At 40.0% G+C, this 23,389-nt stretch overlaps 2 pseudogenes; one reads left to right on the forward strand and one right to left on the reverse strand.

The window, feature by feature from the left end:
- Positions 1 to 2,191: 2,191 nt before the first annotated feature.
- On the reverse strand, positions 2,192 to 2,289 carry LOC113461429 (annotated as a pseudogene).
- A 12,757-nt stretch (positions 2,290 to 15,046) lies between these two features.
- LOC120106917 lies at positions 15,047 to 15,144 on the forward strand (annotated as a pseudogene).
- The last annotated feature ends 8,245 nt before the right edge of the window (positions 15,145 to 23,389 follow it).

Here is a 23,389-nt window from a genome sequence, read left to right on the forward strand (position 1 = left end):
GAATTGTAACTCAATTAATTGACATTGCATAATTCTTTGGGCATATGGGCTAGCTTGATTCAAGTTCCTAGGATTGGGTTAGACCTAAGGTTAGAATCATACATGGATAAATAGAATTAATTGATCAAATCTAATTAAGTAGTAACTAGATTAGGTCAAGAAAATTCTAGGTCAATTTACCATAGTTGTAGATGGATCAAGTCCATGTCTTTGATTAGACCAAGATGAAACTTGATTTAGGCTCAGAGGTGTAGCCCGAGTCATTTGAGTAATCAAATCGAAATTGATTAACCAGTCGGTGTCTAAGGTAAGTTTGGCAGTTTTGACCGGTGGTTTTTAATTGGGAGCTACTCGCACTGATTCATCTTTGTCGAGTTAATGGCATATCCCTTCCACCGATCTCACTTACCTGACCGACATGGTCAATCACATTTTGATTGGATCACGTAATGATTCGAGTTAGCCCATGCCTATAAGAAAAATCAGTTTGACTGATTTAGGTGCCTCCTTAACCGGTTTAAGTCTAATCTGATTTGGTGAAGTCAGTGGGAGAAATTAGACTAACCGGATCTTCTCATCTATCCTAATTATGAAATCCTCTAAAATTATTAGGTCCTTAAAATGAAATGGTTATGGGAATAACTAGGTCATAGCCTCCCATTAAGTTGGGTGATAATGGGTCCAATGTTTTGATAATTATTGGAGGCGCGAGACGCCTGGTACTTATCGAGCATTGGAATTGTCATTCAATATATGATGAGTTGAGTGTATCCTCAATAGGCGGTCAGGTGAGCCGAGCCACACTTGGGCTTGGTCGTCTATTAGTTGATTAAACTGAATCCTATCATTTAATGGTTGAACTTAACTAGGGTATTCGGTGGAGGCGCCACATGCCTGCTGATGAGAGCACAAAAGTGCGATCTACATACTACTTAAATTAGTATTATTGCCAACATATAACGATAAAATTGCTGATTTAATATTATATTATCATTTGGCACAGGTTATCGCAAATCAGAATTTAAATGCGCATTTGGTACAGATTGGGATGATTCTTGACTTCAAGCCTAATTACACTGGAGCATAATTGAACCTGGTCAAGCATTGGAATTCTGCATTGGAATTCAAAATAAAGAAAGAAATCAGCAGCATTTCCAACTTCCTTCCCATCTCATCCCGTACGCCCATTTGAAGAAGATGGCGATTCAACTGTCTGCGTCAAATCCCACGCGTCCGCCCGTATGGTAGAGATCCCGATCCCTCTCAATCGGGCCACATAATCAGCAATGTCCCGAATCCCCTGCTTCCTGCTTCCGGATTCCCTCCCCATCCGCGCGTCTTCCGAATTCACGATCGTCTCAGCATCCCTTTCTTCAGCCATTCCTCCCCCCGCATGTAATCTTCCGCCATCAGCTCCTCCCCGGCAACGGCGCCAAATACTTGATGTGTTCGCAAAAATGCTTTCGCGAAACTAATCTTCAAACCAGTTAGGAGCTGTCTAGAAATTTAAGAAAAACATTAAGAATTGAGGTGTAATGTTTTGATGCATGCTTGATTGTGAATAGATTTTTGTTTTACTGTATTAGGGTGTCGTTTTAGATATCTTTAGGTGGTACTTGTATTTTTTTTTAAAAAAAAGGGGAAGAGAGAAAAATTTTACATGCTAAAGTGGAATAGGGACGACACCGGTCGATTAAGTCGTACAACTTTAGATCATCCCTTAGGACACATCCCTGAAATTCCTTCGCAGTATCTCACACCTTGTGAGATGGCTGATTTAAATGAAGATGCGGGGAGTCACCACGATCGAGAACGTGAACCCCATGTTATGACTCTAAGACAATACCTACAACCGACTAGGACTAGTCGGCCTTCATGCATAATTTTTTCTGATAACGTAGGACACTTTGAAATCAAACCAGGGATAATTCAATTGCTGCCCAAGTATCATGGGGTGGAATCCGAGAACCCTTATCTTCACCTTAAGGATTTTGAGAAAATTAGCATCACATTTAGAGTGCCAAATGTATTGGAAGACGTCATTAAATTGACCTTGTTTCCTTTTTCCTTAAAAGATAAAGCCAAAACATGGCTGAACTCCTTGAGACCTAGATCGCTAGGAACATGGCATGATATGCAAAGAGAATTTTTGAAAAAAAAAATTTTCGCACAAAGGACTAATTTTTTGAAAAGGCACATTAGTAATTTCCAACAAAAAGAACATGAAACATTTTATGAATGTTGGGAGAGATTTAAAGAGTTGCTTCTCTCTTGTCCTCATCACGGGTTTAAAACATGGAGAACCATTAGTTCTTTTCCGAAGGGTTGTCTCCACAGTTAAAATAATTTATAGAGACCATGTGCAATGGTCTATTTTTGGAAAAGCAACCCGATGAGGCATGGGACTATTTAGACTCTCTCGCAGAGACTGCACAATTATGGGATACAGGGGATAGAGTGAATAAACCTTTGCCTAAGCCTACTAGCATTGGACACGGGGGCCTTTACAACCTTAGTACTCAGGATGATATTCAGGCTAAAATGGCAGCCCTTACTAGGAAGATAGAGGAAATCAAACTTAGAAGGACTGAACCCGTCAAGATCGTAGAACATAACAGTGAGTGTTGTAGGATTTGTGAGATGCCTGACCATCTCACCACTGATTGCCCCACAATACCCGCATTCAAGGAAGTCTTGCACGATCAGGCTAATGTTATGAATACCTATCAAAAATCTTTTAATAATCCTTTTTTGGGTACTTACAACCCTGGATGGAAGAACCATCCAAATTTCAGGTGGAGGAATGACCAACCTCAACAAGTATATAACCCAACTCCTCCACCTCCGCAACCTCATTATGCACCCACACCCCCTCGAAAATCTAGTCTCGAAGAAACTTTGCAATCTTTCATGCAAGGTCAAGCCAAAATCAATGATGAAATAAGAAATCAACTGACAACGCTGACCACTGCTTTAAGTTCTCAAGAGAAGGGTAAGCTACCAGCTCAACCACAACCTAATCCTCAAGTCTACGGCGGTAGCAATGCATCATCTTCAACTTCGCATAAAGAACAAGCGAAGAGTATAATAACTTTGTGAAGTGGAAAGGTTATTGACCGACCAGTCCCAGAACAAACACAAGTCATACCTAATTCTGACCCTCCCAAGACAAAAGAAAAGGATAACGAAGAAACCAAAGCACCAACATCTACTGAAAAAATCAAATGTCCTTTTCCTGCACCATTTCCACAAAGATTAAAGCCCTTGCAAAAGCTTGAACCAAACTCTGAAATTCTTGAGCTTTTTAAGCAAGTAAAAATCAATGTACCTCTTCTTGATGCAATCAAACAAGTGCCTTCATATGCAAAATTTTTGAAGGATTTGTGCACTGTCAAGCGTCGGTTAAATGTCAAGAAGAAGGCATTTCTGGCTGAAAATGTGAGTGCAATTTTACAGCATAATATTCTCCCTAAATATAAGTATCCAGGTTGCCCAACTATCTCGTGCATCATTGGCAATTTTTGGATTGAGCGAGCATTGCTAGATTTAGGAGCGAGTGCGAACTTGTTGCCATATACGGTATATGAGCAACTCGGTTTGGGTGAGTTGAAGCCAACAACTATCACCTTACAATTAGCTGACAGGTCAGTGAAGGTCCCTAGAGGGATTAACGAAGATGTGTTGGTTCAAGTAGACAAGTTCTATTTTCCTGTAAACTTTATCGTACTAGACACACATCCGGCTTCCAATTCACCATCTCAGATTCCGGTCATCTTAGGACGTCCATTCCTTGCAACTTCTAATGCATTGATCAATTGTAGGAATGGTGTCATGAAGCTTTCTTTTGGCAATATGACCTTGGAACTGAATGTCTTTAGTATAGGCAAACAACCCAGTGATCATGAAGAAAGTAAAGAGATCGAATGGATTGAAACCATTGCGGAAGAATATCTGTTAAAAGAAATATTTACTGAATCGGCAGACAATGGTTTAATAGATTGGTGTTCTGAATGTACTGCTGATGATGTGGTCCCACCTGTTTTAGATAATTCGGATGTCATGATGGTCAATGGGTGGAGACCGAGGATAGAGGAGTTCGAGCAGTTGCCCTCACAAAAAACAAAAATTGTACACTCTCGGAAACAAGAACCCATACTTGAGCTGAAACCCTTACCAAGGGAACTCAAGTATGCCTTTCTTGGACCCGACAATACTTTTCCCGTAATTATCTCGACTGAGCTCGATAATGATCAAGAAGAAAAATTACTTACGGTCCTAAAGAGTCCTAAAGAAGCGCTTGGATGGTCGATTGCAGACTTAAAGGGGATTAACCCTTTGATTTGCATGCATCGGATATATTTGGAGGATAATGCGAAAACTACAAGGCAAATGCAGCGTAGGCTGAATCCGACAATGAGAGACGTGGTTAAAACAGAAGTCCTTAAGTTGCTTGATGTGGATATTATCTACCCGATTTCCGACAGCAAGTGGGTGAGTCCTACTCAAGTCGTGCCCAAGAAAGCGAGTCTAACAGTAGTCGAAAATGAGCAGGGTGAGTTAGTCCCGACTCGCTGATGCATTCGCAAAAATGCTTTCGCAAAACTAATCTTCCAAGTATAGGAGAATCGTACAAGTAATAAAATCTCGGAAGTCCGAGGTCGAATCCTCAGAAAACGATCTATGGATTATTAGCATAATTTTTAGATGTAATTTTCAGTTGATTTTCAGAAATTAAAAACAACGAATGATATGCAAATAAATAAAGTTCAATGAAACAGAGAGATGGTAGGGATCTGGAATCCCCCTTGATGATATTGCATCCAAGAAATAAACTCTATGGTTCTTGATTAAAGATTAATGGTAGGATATATCTAATCATGGTATATATTTCATGAACATATGAACTCAATTTCTAAGCATTCATCGTGCTCACTACATCTACGACGAATCAAATACTAAAGCAATCCATATATCAATAGTCATAAACCATTAAAGAACTATCTACGAAATAACTACGCATGGATCAAGAACATAACAGTGAATATAAGTCATTCAAAGCAAAAGTTTAGAGTTTACTTCAAAGAGTAATACATCAAAGGTTCCTCCATCACCCTTCCTAAGATATCAGCCACTCATTTCACACATTAGTCCCCCTTTCATTTTTTTTTCTTTTCGAAAACAGGGGATACCCTGTTTCTTCTCCTTTTTTTTTTCTTTTTCTTTGGCCCGAAACAGAGTATCCCCTCTCTATTTTTTTTAGAATGGCTGCCACCTCTATTTTCTTCGAATGAGCCCCCAACGATGGTTCCCCTGATCGCACGTGGAGAGCTGAGAACGCGGAGCGGACACGGAAGAAGTGGACGGCCAGGATGAAGTGCAGAAGAAAGATGAGATGCGGGTGAATCGCCACGGGCGGCTGGATTGCAGGAGGATTGGACTGCTGGCGCTTGGGAAGAGATGCGGAAGAGGTTCGCGGGATGTGCTGTGAACATGGAAGCTTGGGAGATCTGATCGCAGAAGGCTAAGATCTAGATGAGATGCTAATCCGGAAGCAATGGACGCTTGGGAAGACGCTCGCAAACGGAATGCGTAGATGGAGCCGGCTCGCGGACGGTTGAGCTTGGGATTCGGATGACACGCTGGTGGGGAGAAAGATCCAGAAACGTGTGAGAGTGGATCTGGGAATAGAGAATGTGCGTGGGAGCTGAACCATGCTGGGACTCGGCTGAACGCATGGAAGCTGAAGCGTGGACGACTGGGCAGCGAGTTGCTCGCAGGATTTGGGATTCTCTATTGTTCCATCGCGGAAGGATTCAGAGATGCTGGGAAGCACGGGTGGATCGTGATCACGGAAGCTGGGATCTCGGGATAGCTGGTGGCAGAGCCTTTGCTGGGAATCGGATGGACGCGTGGACTGCGAGGAAGATGCTGAAGGAAACTTGGACTACTGTGGATCACTCACGGGATAGGTGGACGGCTGGAAGCTGAGACTCGGGATGCTGGATGCTTCGTGGATGCACGGGAGAAAGACCTGATCGCGGGTTCCAAGAGCTGGGAGAAAGGCTGATCGCAGCATGATTCGATCACGGATCCTGGGACGCGGACGGGGTCTTGAGAGGGCTGATGTGGCTGGAACTCGGAAGAGCTAGCTCACGGATGCGGCAAGGATGCTGAGGTGCTTGCGAACGGCTGAATCTAGGCTCTGTTCTGCAGCTGGGAAGAGATGAATTTATATAAAATAATGATAAAAATTATAATAAGTGCTAAGGATAAAATATTTAATCATGTAAATGTTAACACCTATTATTTATCATTATTTTGCTAGCATTAGGCTAAGTTAATTGGTGCTTAGATCGCACTTTTGTGCTCTCATCACTCGCGTTCCGACGAGTTGGTGTATGTGCGTTGACTACCGAAAATTGAATTCGATGGCTATTCTGGGTACTACCAAATCGAAATTTCACCTAAGGATCAAGAAAAAACTACTTTCACTTGTTCTTTTGGTACATTTGCTTTCCGACGAATGCCATTCGGGTTGTGTAATGCACCTGCAACATTCCAAAGATGCATGCTCAGCATTTTTGAAGACATGAATGAGAAGTTTTTGGAAGTGTTTATGGATGATTTCTCTATTTTTGGCGATTCTTTTGATGATTGCCTGTCACATCTACAAGCAGTCTTAGCTCGATGCATGGAAAAGAATTTGATACTAAATTGGAAGAAATGCCACTTCATGGTGCTAAAGGGAATTGTCCTAGGACATATTGTTTCATCAAAGGGCATGGAAGTTGATAGAGCTAAGATTGATTTAATCCCAAGCTACCTGCACCCAAGACGGTTAGAGATGTTAGATAATTTTTGGGTCATGCCGGATTTTATAGGAGGTTCATTAGAAACTTTAGTGTCATAGCTCGACCATTATGTAACCTCCTATCCCTTGATACACCGTTCAATTGGACTGAAACATGTCAAGAGGCATTCGAAAAGTTGAAGCCTATGCTTAGCACTGCACCCATCGTGCAACCACCTGATTGGTCATTACCTTTTGAGATCATGTGCGATTCTAGTGACTATGCGATAGGAGCTGTCCTAGGACAATGCAAGGATAATAAGCCATATGTCATTTACTATGCAAGCAAAACCTTAAACGATGCCCAAATAAATTACACCACCACCGAGAAGGAATTGCTTGCAGTAGTATTTGCATTAGACAAATTTTGCTCTTATATCCTTGGTGCTCCTATTGTTATCTTCACGGACCATGCAACGCTAAAATATTTGCTGGATAAGAAAGAGACCAAACCACGCTTAATACGATGGATACTTCTACTTCAAGAATTTAACATTACAATAAAAGATAAAAAGGAAGTAGAGAATGTGGTTGCTGACCATTTATCACGGCTAGTTTTTAATGATTCGGTGCCACAGTTTCCCATCAAGGACTCATTTCCCGAAGAGCAGTTGTTTGCACTTTCAACTATGCCATGGTATGCTGACATTGTGAACTTTCTTGTCACGAACCAGATGCTGGAGCATTGGGGATCGAATGATAAGAATAATTTCTTGCGTGAAGTAAGGAGTTATTATTATGATGCCCCCTATTTGTTCAAGTATTGCAATGATCAAATCTTTAGAAGATGCATACCGGATCATGAGATGCAAAGTGTACTCTCTTTTTGTCATGCCAGTGCTTGCGGAGGACATTTTGCATCTAAGAAAACGGCAGCTAAGGTGTTGCAATGTGGTTTTTATTGGCCTACACTATTTAAAGATGCCCACGAGTTCTGTAGGACATGTGACCCATGTCAACGTGTTGGGAGTCTAACTCGTAGGCATATGATGCCTCTTCAGCCTATTATGTGGGGCATCGATTTTATGGGCCCATTCCCACCATCTTTTGTATATGAGTACATTTTAGTTGGTGTTGAGTATATGTCTAAATGGGTAGAAGCTGTCGCCTGTAGAATCAATGATCACAAACCTGTTTTGAAATTTCTGAAAGAAAATATTTTTTCACGATTTGGGATACCTAAGGTCATAATTAGTGATGGTGGAAAGCACTTTTGTAATAAGCCTTTCGAGACCTTATTGAAAAAGTATGGTGTCATCCATAAAGTTGCTATCCCATATCATCCGCAGACTAGTGGCCAAGTAGAGTTAGCCAATCGGGAGATTAAACGAATTTTAGAGAAAACGGTGAACCCATCGCGAAAAGATTGGTCCTTGAAACTATCAGATGCATTGTGGACTTATCGTACTGCATATAAAACTATTCTTGGTATGTCCCCGTATCGGCTATTCTATAGAAAAGTATGTCATCTACCTATTGAAATAGAGCATAAATCGTATTGGGCAATTAGAAAATTGAATTTTGATTTGAAAGATGCCGGTCTAGCTAGAAAATTGCAATTGAACGAGCTTAACGAGATTCGCAGAGATGCTTATGATAATGCTAAAATTTGCAAAGAACGAATGAAAATCTTACATGATAAATCAATTTTGAAAAAAACTTTTGAACCTTTGCAAAAAGTTCTTTTACACGATTCCCGCTTACATCTATTTCCTGGTAAGTTGCGATCGAGATAGACTGGTCCTTACATTATAAAAACTGTTTTTCCAAATGGAGTGGTTGAGATTGAGAATCCACGGGATGGTAATACTTTTAAGGTAAATGGACACAGGTTAAAATCTTTTCTTGAGAATTTTGCAGATGAAGAGGACTCCTTTTCCTTGGGGGAGCCTTCTTATGACTGAGCATGAAGGCAAAGGTATGTGTACATTAGTTAGAATTAATTTTTTCTTTTATTTCTAGTTTTCTTCTTATTTTGTAGGTCTTCTTTTCTGGATATCAACAACTCAAGGTATTCTTCTTCTCTCTAATATTATTTTCTCTACTGTCTCTCATATATAGTTTTCTTGTATCTATTACATTGAGGACAATGCAATGTTTAAGTTGGGGGGAGGGAAATATCTTGAAAAAAAAAAGAGGATTTCGTTTTTGCATTTGATTTATTCTACTACTTTCTTTTCTGAGCAAATGCACATGTATTTTCATATCAAGTTTGTGCAACTATTGAGGCAAGGAACACATGCATACTATGACTGATCAGAGACCTATTATTAGATCCCCGCAAGTATACTTAACGACAATAGGTGTTAGAAGTATGCCCTAGAAGCCAATTTGGCTGACGCATTATTTTATTCTGGAACATAAATTTGTACTTGACCTATTAAGTTGGGCATTCTTTTCATTCATGTTCTTATGTGTCCATGAATCGTCCAAGGAATTAATAAGATGATGACGTATATTCTCAAGAGTTGAGAATTTGAGGCATGTGTCATTGATGATTAATTCCTGAATTGCTCCTGATCGATGGATCATCACGAGGACGGTGATTGATCCGCTGAGATTAGTGCACATATTGCTTTCTTTGATGGACGAGTCTTGAGTCAACAGTGTAGGGACACTGGAGCAATTATGCAAGTGCTTGTTAGAGAACAAGGGTACTGAGCGTGACCAAGACAAGAAGTCACTTGGATGTCTATCCACTCATCAGTGACTTGCTTGATGTTGCAGTAGTGTGACTGGTCCTTTGACCTGCGGTGCTTCGGCTACTCACAGTGAGATTATTGTAGTTTGACTGCACGTATACATGGTCTCTAGACATATGGGTCCATGCAGTATAGATTGACTGCAGTAAGTTCACTGTAGGAGTAAGGTATGCACCTACAAGGAATCTATCGACCTTGATAGATAAGGAGAGATCCTATGTGATTTATAAGACTGAGTTTGTAAGACCTCGGCCGGGGCAGATTGTATAGTGGAGAAAGAGTTTTCCACTCTCGAGCTTAAGTTGAATAAATTTTGACATATGACAGACGATAGGGTTTGACGAGTTATCCATGACCTCCGTCCTGTAGGGATCTACGATAGAAGGACTGTATCATACGATAACTGCACCTAAAGGTTCATTATTCCATTCTGCTGGGTAGCCCCTACATGCTGCTAGGTGTCACTGGTGGATGGTGAGACTCATAGGGAATATCTCGATGATCGATAAACCCTAATGAGTTGAGTTGGAATCGTTCCAACCCATTGAAAGAAGTTTTCAATGATATTATGATAGAGATCGCAATATATATCACTACCAGTCAGAATAGAACCTATGGGGTCATACACACTAGAGGTATTGACCGATCGGAACAATGAAAATTAATTAATTGGACTAAAACACAAATTCCACTTGGAGTAGGATTCCTGGAGTCCTAATTGGATTAGGACTAGGAGTTCTATTTGGAGTAGGACTGGGAGTCCTACTTAGAGTAGGATTCCTACAATCCTAATTGAATTAGGATTTTGAATTCAATTTGGATTCCTACTTAGAATAGGATTCCTAGAAGTCCTAATTGGATTAGGACTTTGGATTCAAAGAAGAGTCCTAATTGGATTAGGACTAAAATTAAATAAATCCTAATTGGATTAGAATTTCTTAAGTCCTAATTAATTATTAATCTAATGAATTATAATGACTCCTAATTTGATTAGGATTGAAGGATTCAATTGAGTCATGGTTCAATCAAATCCTAATTGGATTAGGATTTAAAGGAAAACAAGTGCACCCAATCCTCTTTGGAAGAGGATTGAACCACCTAGGGTTATGCCCCACGCCCCACTTGATTAGATCAAGTGGGGACATGCGTGATGAAGGGTTAGGAGGGAGGTTGGCCGAAATCAAAGAGAGAGGAAGAGGGGCGTGCGCCCCTCCTCTTGGCTCCTAAAAAGGAAAACAATGAAGCTCCTAAAAGGTAGGAGCTCCATATGCCTTTATAAGGAGATATTGAACCAAGACCTAGGGTATTGGATTCTCTCCTCTTTTCAGCCGTGAGCCTCCCTCTCCATCTTGGTTTTCAGCCGCCATCAGCAAAGGGAAAAGAAGAGGAGGAGTGGACCTCCTCTTGGTCTTCCTTCATGGTGCCAAAGCAAGGAAAGCAAAAGGCAACAACTAGCCTTTTGGTTCTTCTCCTTAGAGCCTCCTTCTTCTTCATCCTTCTTCTTCCTCCTCCCAAGCACAATCAAGGGTTGATTCAAAGGGAGGACATTAGCCATTAAAGTTGTCTCTGCAAGGTAGCTAGCACTCCGGGGAGACAAAGAAGCTAGGATCGATTTTTTTGCTTCATGTGGATACCCGTAGAGGCCGGACGCTTGTGCGGCTTCAAGCGAGCCTTCTTCCAAAACCACGATCATCAGTTTGCGGTGATCATCTACCCGCACATGGTGAAGATCTAATCTTCATAATTGTTTTAAAAGTTTTTAATTCTAATCTATCTACGAACGGTTTTTGAATAACGTTCATAGGATGAACGTTGATCCCGCGCATGCCAGTTTCGCTGCATCTGAAATTTTTTTAATTTTCTGCGGCATGGGCGGGTTCATAACAATAGGAAGGCCTCAGGAGTTCACATTTGTTAACTACATTCTTGTTAGCTTTATCCATAAAAGAAGTATGAGTATCCTTGTTCGTACCAGAAGGTTGATGATTTGGTTTTTACATAAAGATAGAGGTTGAATATCCCGACTAGATTACTTAGGTGCCTTAAGATCCGACCTTGGTTGACCTATAGTCACGATGCAGTCACATATATAATAAAAATACCTATATGGTTCAGTCTACCTTCTCTTTTCTTGCATAATTATTATTATTAAAAAAAAATCCTTATGATGACAAGTCTAGCCTCATGGCGTAGTCTGGTTCGAGTAATTAAGTCCGAGGGATGTTTCACCTAATGTCTTGAGCCAACTGGATTGGGGGTCATTGGCTGAAAGCTCGCTACATGGACCTTACTAGAGCCTAATGGGGTTGGACAGCTGTAGTCGTCATATGTGATAAAAAAGAAGAAGAGAAAAATAAATGAAATAAAAATAAGCATGAATGTATTGTCAGGCTGAACCCAGTGACATGTGGTAATGGCTGGTTTGACTCCATTGTATTGAACCTCTGCGTACCTGGGTTGTTTAGTTGGGATTGATAGCTTTTTCTTTATATGCGAACCATTCTTGAAAAATTTAGACAATATGTGATATTCTAAAAATTTGATGGATCAGGTTCCAACAAATTTTAGAAAACACTTGTGAACTTGAGTAGTGCACCTAAAACTCAGGCGGTACACTGTTGTGGTGGAGGTATTAGTACTCTGAGAAAGTCATGCTATTTTATGTACACTACACTTTCAAATTTTTCATGCTTTGATAGTTGCCATGCTTGAAAATATATATTAATTAATTACATGTGTATTAGCTTAGAATTTATTAGGATCTTATGTCATGTCATATTATTCATGATGTTTGTGGGTAACATCTCTGCAAACCCTCACGAGACAACACTCATCCACTAGGGTAACTTAGGGGTTTAACGGCTTGTTGCACGTGCTAAGTGCAATCGTGATTCTCTACGAAAATGGGTACATGTCTTAGTTTTTAGTACTCAGTTTCAATAAAAATAATAAAAATAAAAATAATAATAATAATAATAAAAGAGAGTCTAGGAAAGATCATCTTTTGTACTCTCATTTTATCGTTTGCTCATTAATTGCTAGAGACTAGCAATAAGCTAGTTGGAGAGTGTGCTGAGAGCACAAAAGTGCGATCTACATACTACTTAAATTAGTATTTTTGCCAACATATAACGATAAAATTGCTGATTTAATATTATATTATCATTTGGCATAGATTATCGCAAATCAGAATTTAAATGCGCATTTGGTACAGATTGGGATGATTCTTGACTTCAAGCCTGATTACACTGGAGCATAATTGAACCTGGTCAAGCACACTTGCACCCGAGCAACATGTGTCTATACATCACAGTCCCTAGAATGCATTGGAATTCTGCATTGGAATTCAAAATAAAAAAAGAAATCAGCAGCATTTCCAACTTCCTTCCCATCTCATCCCGTACGCCCATTTGAAGAAGATGGCGATTCAACCGTCTGCGTCAAATCCCACGCGTCCGCCCGCATGGTAGAGATCCCGATCCCTCTCAATCGGGCCACATAATCAGCAATGTCCCGAATCCCCTGCTTCATGCTTTCGGATTCCCTCCCCATCCACGCGTCTTCCGAATTCACGATCGTCTCAGCATCCATTTCTTCAGCCATTCCTCCCCTCGCGTGTAATCTTCCGCCATCAGCTCCTTCCCACAACACATGCCAAAAATCCCGTGGCAGATTCCTTCAATCATCCGAATCCTAGCATCCTCGGCATCTAGTGCCTCTTAGTCTTCCGGATTCGCGATCGTCCCAGCTCCACCTCATACGCCCGCATCCATGATTCACTTCCCGGATTTCAGCCGTCCACAAGCAATCTTCCGTGTTCACAGTAGTTTTCCAGCATCCCATGCATCCCATTCTTCCTTTCAGAGGACTAGTGCATAGAAGGGATCTTGATCCCTCTCAATCGGGCCATATTCTCAGTAATCTTCCGACGTCACAGCAGCATCCAGCATCCGCGATCAGCTCCTGAGCGTCTTTGTGCATCCATTTGAAGAAGATCAGGATTCATGCCATAGCGTCCGCGATCTCATTCCTCCCAGCCTTACGCGCCCAAGATCCATAGAGGGGGAGAGTTGAGTATAAGAGGTAGTCGGCTGGGAGGGGGTTGGGCGCTCATATTTTGGAAGAAAATAGAGGAGGCAGCCATTCAAAAAAAGAAAAAAAAAGAAGAAGAAACAGGGCATCCCCTGTTTCCGAAAAGAATAGAAAAAAACATGGGGAGGCTTATTTCTTTTATGGAGGGCTGATATCCTAGGTGATGGGTGAAGGGAGATCCTTTGGTGTACCGAGTTCATGATGTAAATTCTAATCCTTTGCTTTATACGATTTATCTTTTGATTATGTCATGATTCTTATATGTTGAAAATTCTTTTATGATTTATGCTTATTGATACATGTCTTCCTCGATTATTTGATTCATCGTTGACGTTATAAGGCACGTTGAATGCTTAAAAAAAGAATTCATATTATCAAGAACATACTCCATAATTAAATTTTATCTGCTTATAAATCTTAATCATAGAATTTATCGCATGAATTTGATATTATCAAAGGAGATTCTGGATCCCTACACCATCTTAATCTATTTTCAGTTTCTTCGTTATCCTTTTCTTTTGTCTTTAAAGGGTCAGAATCAGGTATGGCTTGAGTTTGTTCTGGGACTGGTCGGTCAATAACTTTTCCACTTCGCAAAGTTATTATACTCTTTGCTTGCTCTTTATGCGAAGTTGAAGATGATGCATTGCTACCGCCATAGACTTGAGAATTAGGTTGTGGTTGAGCTGGTAGCTTACCTTTCTCTTGAGCACTTAAAGCAGTGGTCAGCGTTGTCAGTTGATTTCTTAATTCATCATTGATTTTAGCTTGGCCTTGCATGAAAGATTGCAAAGTTTCTTCGAGACTGGATTTTTGAGGGGGTGCGTGTGCATAATGAGGTTGCGGAGGTGGAGGAGTTGGGTTATATACTTGTTGAGGTTGGTCATTCCTCCACCTAAAATTTGGATGGTTCTTCCATCCAGGGTTGTAAGTACCCGAAAAAGGATTATTGAAAGATTTTTGATAGGTATTCATAACATTGGCCTGATCGTGCAAGACTTCCTTGAATGCGGATATTGTGGGGCAATCAGTGATGAGATGGCCAGGCATCTCGCAAATCCTACAACACTCGCTGTTATGTTCTATGGTCTTGACGGGTTCAATCCTTTTAAGTTCAATTTCCTCTACCTTCCTAGTAAGGGCTGCCATTTTAGCCTGAATATCATCCTGAGTATTAAGGTTGTAAAGGCCCCCGTGTGGAATGCTAGTAGGCTTAGGCAAAGGTTTATTCACTCTATCCCCTATATCCCATAATTGTGCAGTCTCTGCGAGAGAGTCTAGATAGTCCCATGCCTCATCGGGTTGCTTTTCCAAAAATAGACCATTGCACATAGTCTCTATAAATTGTTTTAACTGTGGAGACAATCCTTCGTAAAAGAAACTAATGGTTCTCCATGTTTCAAACCCATGATGAGGACAAGAGAGAAGCAAATCTTTAAATCTCTCCCAACATTCATAAAATGTTTCATGGTCTTTTTGTTGAAAATTACTAATGTGCCTTTTCAAAAAATTAGTCCTTTGTGCGGGAAAGAATTTTTTCAAGAATTCTCTTTGCATATCATGCCATGTTCCTAACGATCTTGGTCTCAAGGAGTTCAGCCATGTTTTGGCTTTATCCTTCAAGGAAAAAGGAAACAAGGTTAATTTAAGGACATCTTCCGATACATTTGGCACTCTAAATGTGATGCTAATTTCCTCAAAATCCTTAAGGTGAAGATAAGGGTTCTCAGATTCCATTCCATGATACTTTGGCAGCAATTGAATTACTCCTGGTTTGATTTCAAAGTGTCCTACATTTTCAGGAATAATCATGCATGAAGGTTGACTAGTCCTAGTGGGATGTAAGTATTGTCGAAGTGTCATAACTGGGGGTCTACCTTCATTACCATGGTGACTTCCTACATCATCATCAGCCATCTCACCAGATCTGAGATTTTGCGAAAAAGTTTCAATAATGTGATCTAAGGAATTGTCAAAAGGTTGTCGACTCAGACGTCCAGTGTTGTCCCTATTCCAACCTAGCATACAAAATTTCAGAGTTTATTTATTTATTTGTTTTTTTTGTTTTTTATTATTATTTTTTTTTTAATGATTACCCTTGATCTTTTCTTAAAGTTCTTATCAATTTTCAAGTAGCAACAAGGGTTAATGAGATATGATGATAATAAAATTCTGATTCTAAACAAAAAAATTAAACACAGAAAATTCAAAGCAGACAGCAGCAAAGTTTATATTAATTTAATGGTCGTAAACATATGTCCTACAGCAGCCGACGAAATTTGAGTGCAATCAGACGGTGGATTACTCAGATATCAGAGTTTGATGCAGACTGTGCAGGGAATAAAAAAACAGCAATAAAGATTTTTTTTCTTTTTCTTTTTCGAAACAAAAAGACTAACTACTAAAGTACTAATTAAATCTAAAAATTATACTAATAAATCAGCCCCTCTCCGGCAACGGCGCCAAAAACTTGATGCAAAAATAAAATTGTTCTCCCAAGTGCAGGAGAATCGCACAAGTAGTAAATTCTCGGGAGTCCGAGGTCGAATCCTCAGGGAACGAAATATATATGAGATTATTTAGTATAATTTCAGATTAATCAATTCAATAAATTTGTGGATTAAAATGATGTTTTGATTTTCAGAAATTAAATGCAAAGAATAATAAACAAAATTCAATGAAATAAAGATGGTAGGGATCTGGAATCCCCATTGATGATATTGCATCCAAGGAATAAACTCTATGGTTCTTGATTAAAGATTAAATGTAGGATAGATCTAATCATGGTATATATTTCATGAACATATGAACTCAATTTCTAAGCATCCATCGTGCTTTCTACGTCTACGACAAATCAAATACTAAAGCAATCCATATATCAATAATCATAATCCATTAAAGATCTATCTATGAAATAACTACGCATGGATCAAGAACATATCAATAAATATAAACCATTGAAAGCAAAAGTTTAGAGTTTACTTCAAAGAGCAATATATCAAAGGTTCCTCTATCACCCTCCCTAGGACTTTAGCCACTCATTGAAAACTTTAATCCCCCTTTCATTTTCTTTCTTTCTTTTTTTTTTTTTTCTTTTCGGAAACAGGGCCTCCCCTGTTTCCTCTGTTTTTTTTTTCTTTTGAATGGGCCTCTCTTTTCGAATGAGGGATGACAGCCCCTCTTTCTTCCGAATGGCCTACCAAATAACCAGCTCATTTCCCCACTTTCTCGCACGCGATGAGGACCAGCTGAGATGAATCCCTGATCCCACGGGATGCTCCCTCCGGAAGGATCGGACGCGTAAGGTGAGGAGTTGCATGCTGGGACGCGTTGCTTGAGACGCGTGCGGGATCTGGGAGAAGCTGAAGATCATGGGATGCTGGAATCTTCAGACTCGGATGGGAGAAGCGCAACGGACAGCAGGGATGCTGGGACGCGTGGACTGATCGCGAGTTGATGAGCTGCATGCGGACGCTGGGAAGCTTCGCGGGGATGAATGCATGGATTCGGATGATGTGCTGTGGGTTGCTGGCGCAGAGAAGACGGAAAACAGTTCCTTGGGGTCGCAAATTCGGAAGACGCCCGGATGGATCGCGCTCTTCCACGCTGGCGCTGTGAACTGGGATGACCTGGAGAGAAAGGAGATCCGAGAAGAGCTGGGACGCGTGGACTGCGAGGAAGATGCTGAAGGAAGCTTGGACTGATCACATGAACACGGGATGGGAGCTGGAGTTGAAGCTTGGGAGGCTAGGAGATGAACTTGGACGGGAGCTGGGATGCATGGCTTTGGACTCGGGTTGCTGGATGCTTCGTGGACGCACAGGAGAAAGACCTGATTGCGGGTTCCAAGAGCTGGGAAAAAGGGTCTTCGGACGTGGCAGCTGATGCGGGGGTGACGGCTGGGATGAATGAACTCCAAAAGCCTTTGAAACGGGGGAAAGAAGAGAATGCTCATTTCTTCCACGCAGGCGGAGACGTTGAATAGATGCCGGCTTGCAAAAGACTGAAGCTGCAACGAAGTAGACGGCTGAACTTGACCTCCTCCTAGTGTGCAACTGGGGTCGACCCATGCGGTTGGCTGGTCACCTGCGGTGATGCATATTTTTGGACCCGATGCGCATTTCAACTTGATTTACGATCACCTGCACCCCAAAAAAAATAAAATATTAATGCAGCACTGTTATCATTATTTGTTAGCAATAATGCTAATTTAAGTGATGTGTAGATCGCACTTTTGTGCTCTCATCAACTGATTTATTTTCTATTTGCAAAACATCATCTTAATCCATAAATTTATTGAATTAATTAATCTGAAATTATACTAAATAATCTCATATATATTTCGTTCTCTGAGGATTCGACCTCGGACTTCCGAGAATTTACCACTTGTACGATTCTCCTATACTTGGGAGATTAGTTTCGTGAAAGCATTTTTGCGAACACATCACCTGCCGAAGAACCTAGTGCAAAATCATCACTAGAAGTTGCTTGGTGAAGCAATTGGTTAAGAACCTACCAATAGATGCATATGTATTGGCCGAGCCATACTCGGGCCTATATGCGATCTATTGGGTTCTAGTGCCCACTAAAGAATTAAGAGTAATTTTTCAAATTGGAGGTAGAGGATACCAATTTGTATAAAATAGTGGAAGTATCTTTAGACTAAAGTCCAAGTCTACTGTGTTTAGTCAATTCATATACTAATAGCCAAATTTTCTTTTATACAGAAATGGCCACAAGTTTGTCACTTCACTCATTATTAGATAATGACAAGTTGACTGGTCCCAACTTCAATAATTGGTATAGGAAACTGAAAATTGTGCTAGAGCATGAACAGATCCTTTATGTGATAACGGATCCGGCACTTGAGCAACCCGCTGCTAATGCACGGGGTACGGTCAGAGACACTTATCAGAAGTGGCTCAGTGATCGTATCCCTGTCCGTTGCATTATGTTCGCTGCAATGAATAATGAGTTTAGTAGGCATTTTGAGAATACGCAGCCGGAAGACATCATTCAAGTGTTGAATGAACATTCGGTGTTCCCGACGACGTTGAGAGGCACAAAACCAGTTGTGCCATCTTCAGCGCCCGAGTGAAAGATGGGACCTCAGTAACTGATCATGTATTGTACATGATTGAGTTGATCGAGCGTCTAAGCTCTCTTGGCTTTTCCCTTCATGATCAATTGGGGAAGGATGTCATACTAAACTCATTGCCTGGATCATACCATCCCTTTCTCACTCATTTTCGTATGATGAAACCTGTAGTGAATTATCACCAATTGTTGGGGTTGTTGGAAACCCTGGTGGTCACATGCATATAATTTTAAAAATTTTACAGCGGAAGCATGAATTAAACTATTTATTTTCTATGCATGCTAGAGATCATATCTCTACAACAAAAATAGATCCAGAACTTTAAACATTTATCCTAAACAAGTAGGCATGATTCTATGTCTAACATGTAGTCATGCAGAATTTCAGCAACCTAGTTGATTTCTAATCTTAATTTTTAATGAGATCAGATCTTATACCTTTTTGCTTTGAGAACTTTGATGATACCTTGATCACCTTGTATAGCCGCACACGCGTCCGGCCTCTACGGATAGTCCACGCAAAGCTCTAGAAAGATCCACAACTGTAGGAGTGTTAGCTCGTGCAGAGGTGCTGCAGTGGCTGAACTTTTCTCCCTCGAAGCACTCAACTTTAGATTCTTCTTCGAGAGGATGAAGGATGGAGATGAAGGAGAAGAAGAAGGAGAGAAGGTGGCTGGCTCTCAGAATTTTTTCAGAATTTAGAACCCTTTCTAAAGACAATCTCTACAAACCCTAAGTGTGGGGGTCCTTTTATAGCCAAAAGACCCCTCACGCCTCACACCTCTTTTGGCCAACGAATTTGGCTGATAAAATTCCCAAAAATTCTGGTGAATCGCCAGCTAAGAGATGAACAAATTCTCTTTTAATCTTGTGCCAAGAATCCCTAAAAATCAGAGGGTTATTGTGCCCCAAATTTAGGGATAAGGATGAGGTGTCTTTCTTCTCCAAGAAAGAAAGCTAGGGTCCTAAATTTTAGGAATTCTTCTTCATAATAAATTCTGATTATTTGGACTCTTAATCCTCATCAAATAAGGACTCTTAATTGACTTGAGTCAATCCCAATTTAATTGGGTCAAGTTCAATCAATTAGGTTATGCCTAATCGGCTCGAGTCGAACCCGATCGAATTAGGTCAAACCCTAATTTAGCCCAAATTGAATCTAATTCAATTTGGCTTAATTAAAGCCCAATAATTCAATCAAATTGAATTTATTAGTAATCCAATTACTAATTAATCCTCCAATAATTCAATAATTATTTTAATGCAACTTTTGCTTAGGATAATTTTTCATTCGAATTGACCAAATTATCTCTGAATGATTCTTAATCATCAATCAGCCATTTGATCAACCTAGAAACTTCTATGTGTGTGACCCCATAGGTTCAAACCTAAGCCGGTAGTACAAGAACAACTTCTTGTACTAATCGAAATGACCATCTAGCAATGGTACCCGACGTTCGGATAGGCCGAATGATTGCAAAGCAACATTCAAGTGAAGGAAGAAGCCGTTTTTTGCATGCATGTAATTTTAAAAATTTTTAGAAAAATGCAGCGGAAAGATAGAATTAAACTCTTTAATTCCAAGCATGCAAGGGAGATCATATCTCAAAAATAAATTACAGGAACGTTTAAACTATTTATGTAAAAATAACTATAAGCATGATTAATCATAGAATTGGAAAATCAGCAATCCTTGTTAAGTTCTAAACCAAACTAAGATAAAATAAATCTCATACCTTATGATGAAGAGGTTGGATTTGAAGATTTGAAAGTCGAGCCTCGTAGCCACACACGTGTCTGGCCTCTACGGATGATCCACGCGAAGCTCCGGGTTGATCTGATCCCGCAAAAGTGCTAGCTTGCGCGGAACCCTACTGTAGCTGATTTTGTTCTTCCTAAAATCAATCAACCTTTGATTGATCTTATGAGATGAAGGAAGAAGATGAAGAAGGAGAAGAGGAGAAGTAATGAAGTGACCCTTTTCTGAATTTTTCAGAACTCTAAGTTCTTAAAAAAATTCATAATTACTAAACCCTTGGCGTGGAGAGGAAGAGGAGAGAATTCATTCATAATGTCTCTCTTGCTACCCTTTTATAGATTGGGTTTCGGGCTTCTCCTAATCTTATTAGGAGTATGGGACTATAATCCACCCTTGGATTAATGCCAAGTGTTTAATCCTTGTGCTCATAGATGCATGACATGTGTTCACTTAATCAACTGATTAATTTCCTAATCACATTAGGATTCCTAATCTCATTAGGAGAATTAATTGATTTGGGAGCATGCATCCTACGACGCCATGTAGACTTTAAAGTCCGCATAGTGTGAACATGACTTAAGTCATATTCATCCTACGATGACATGTGGTCTTTAAAATCTGCACAAACCTTGGTTTAATCAAATTGACCCAATCATGAACCCAAATTAATTTGGGTCAAACCCAATTTGATTTGGCTCATTAAATCAGCCCAATTGCAATCCAATTGCAATTAATTCCACTTAATTCTTCATAATAATGACTCTTAATTGACTAGAGTCAATCCCGATCCAATTGGGTCAAGTCCGATCAATTAGATTATGCCCAATCGGCTCGGGTCGAACCCGATCGAATTAAGTCAAACCCTAATTAAGCCCAAATTGAATCTAATTCAATTTGGCTTAATTAAAGTCCAATAATTCAATCAAATTGAATATATTAGTAATCTAATTACTAATTAACCCTCCAATAATTCAATAATTATTTTAATGCAACTTTTGCTTAGGATAATTTTGTCAATCGAATTGACCAAATTATCCCTGAATGATTCTTAATCATTAATCAGCCATTTGATCAACCTAGAAACTTCTATGCGTGTGACCCCATAGGTTCGAACCTAAGCCGGTAGCACAAGAACAACTTCTTGTACTAATCGAAATGACCATCTAGCAATGGTACCCGACGTCCGGATAGGCCGAATGATTGCAAAGCAACATTCAAGAACCCTTAGACTTTGGTTACCGTATAATTTATCCCTATGACTCCTAAATGCCATGATGACTTCAGAGTTCTGTCAACTCTGTAATAAGTGCATCCATGATGTGATTCAACTTTAGAAATCCCGTGACTTCTCACAAGGATTACCCTGGCCAAGGTTTTGCTAAATTGAACACAAGGCATTATCTTCTGTTTCCAGAAGGGGTCAATTCCATCATGACTCACAACTAACTACGCAAGTACTTGACTATACCCAGTGACCTTCCGTTACTGAATTAGAAATTTAGGTAGTCCGGTACCAAAGTACAGTGACTTGCTTGCTAATCACAGGTTGCGGTCTCAGGTCAAAGGGCCAAACTTATACCCATATCCACTCGAAACATCTCTTGACAGTAGAGCGTTCCGGAATTGGTCACGTTCAGTGAAATGTACTCCTACACTTCATCTGTGTGACATATCAGTGTCTCCACACTCCTTGGTTAAGAGGACAACCAACGTATATGTCACACAACGACCTAATCTCGATAATGCTGTCGTCCTAGTAACAACATATCATTTGATCGCGAACAGTTTTAAGGACTTGAAGATAAATCCTCTTTTATCATAAAATAAGTCCTATGGACTTCATCATATAAGAGTTCATTTGAAGATGTACAATGAAATGATGAACAATGCCAAATAATATTTTATTAATTTGTCAATTCATTTATAAAATTTAATCATCAGCACACTGACGATTGACTCTTAGGATACAATTCCCAACATCAAGAACCCTTGGACTATGGTTACCGTATAATTTATCCCTGTGACTCCTAAATGCCAGGATGACTTCAAAGTTCTGTCAACTCTGTAATAAGTGCATCCATGATGTAATTCAACCTTAGAAATCCTGTGACTCCTCATAAGGATTACCCTGGCCAAGGTTTTGCTAAATTGAACACAAGGCATTATCTCCTGTTTTCAGGAGGGATCAATTCCATCTTGACTCACAACTGACTACGCAAGTACTTGATTGTACCCAGTGACCTTCCGTCACTGAATTAGAAATTCAGGTAGTCCGGTACCAAAGTACAGTGAGTTACTTCCTAGTCACAGGTTGCGGTCTCAGGTCAGAGGGCCAAACTTATACCCATATCCACTCGGAATATCTCTTGACAGTAGAGCGTTCCGGAATTGGTCATGTTTAGTGAAATGTACTCCTACACTTCACCTGTGTGACATATCAGTGTCTCCACACTCCTTGATTAAGAGGACAACCAACGTATATGTCATACAACGACCTAATCTCGATAATGCTGTCATCCTAGTAACAGCATATCATTTGATCACGAACAGTTTTAAGGACTTGAAGATAAATCCTCATTTATCATAAAACAAGTCCTAAGGACTTCATCATGTAAAAGTTCATTTGAAAATGTACAATGAAATGATGAATAATGCCAAATAACACTATTAATTTGTCAATTCATTTACAAAATTCAATCATCAACATGCTGACGATTGACATTTAGGATACAATTTCCAACAACTCCCACTTAGCCTAAAGCCGATCGGCACAGTATCTAATACCCATCTTCGACTTGTGTTCGTTGAACTCTTTGATGCCGAGGACTTTGGTAAATGGGTTAGCCAGATTTTCTTTTGTATCAATCTTCTGAAGATCAATGTCACCTC

Source organism: Phoenix dactylifera, unplaced genomic scaffold, assembly GCF_009389715.1.
Source record: "Phoenix dactylifera cultivar Barhee BC4 unplaced genomic scaffold, palm_55x_up_171113_PBpolish2nd_filt_p 000689F, whole genome shotgun sequence".
NCBI classification, from domain to species: domain Eukaryota; kingdom Viridiplantae; phylum Streptophyta; class Magnoliopsida; order Arecales; family Arecaceae; genus Phoenix; species Phoenix dactylifera.